Source organism: Schistocerca piceifrons, chromosome 8 (genome assembly GCF_021461385.2).
Source record: "Schistocerca piceifrons isolate TAMUIC-IGC-003096 chromosome 8, iqSchPice1.1, whole genome shotgun sequence".
Lineage (NCBI taxonomy): Eukaryota > Metazoa > Arthropoda > Insecta > Orthoptera > Acrididae > Schistocerca > Schistocerca piceifrons.
The window spans coordinates 479,491,786-479,492,954 of record NC_060145.1 but is presented as its reverse complement, the minus strand read 5'-3'; positions in this window follow the sequence as shown (position 1 = coordinate 479,492,954).

Here is a 1,169-nt window from a genome sequence, read left to right as displayed (position 1 = left end):
GGGCTGCTCATGTTACACTGTGGTGCCATGGTGGGCTGCTCACGTTACACTGTGGCACCATGCAGGGTTGCTCACGTTACACTGTCGCACCATGCAGGGTTGCTCACGTTACACCGTGGCACCATGCGGGGCTGCTCATGTTACACCATGGCGCCATGCAGGGCTGCTCACTTTACACTGTGGCACCATGTAGGGCTGCTCACGTTACATCGTAGCACCATGCAGGGCTGCTCTTGTTACACCATGGTGCCATGGAGGGCTGCTCACATTACACTATGGTACGATGCAGGGCTGCTCACGTTACACTGTGGCACCATGTAGGGCTGCTCACATTACACCATGGCACTGTGCCGAATCATTAGTTTAATTTGTCATGGGTGTAAAACGCTGATACTAATTAATTATTTGTAGAAGAATGGGAAACCTGGCAGAGGCCGATTGTGGGCAACTTAGTTTGGGTTCTGGAGAAATGTAGGAACACATGAGGCAATACTTACCCTACATATTACTGTAGAAGATCAGATGAAGAAAGGAAAACCTACTTCTACAGCGTTTGTAGATTTAGGGAAAGCTTTTGACTTTGTTGACTAGAATGCACTCATTGAAATTCTAAATGTAGCAGGGAAAAAAATACAGGTTATTTACACACTTCTACAGGAACCAGATTACAGTTATAACAATCGAAGTACTTGAAGGGGAAGCAGCGATTCTGAGAGCAGTAGCACTGAAATAAGGATGTAGCCTATGCAAGATGTTTTGAGTCTGTACAACGAACAAACAGTACAGTAACACAAGGAGAAATTTGGAAAGGAAATTAAAGTTCAGGGAAAAGAAATAAAAACCTCGAGGTTTGCCGACGCCACTGTAATTGTGTCAGAGACAGCAAAGGACTTGCAGTAGCAGTTGAACGGAATGGTCAGTGTCCTGGAAAGAGGTTATAAGATGAACACCAGGCAGTTTAAAAGAATGTAAAAGAATGTAGTCCATATAAATCAGACTGTGACGAAGGAATTAGCTAGATAATGAAATACTAGTTGATGAGTTTAGCTGTTTGGACGGCAAAAACTGATGATACTCGAAAAGAGGGGATATAAAAATATGTAAACTAACTATCGCAAGAAACGAATTTACGAAAAAGAGGAATTTCTTGACATCGCTATGTGTATGTA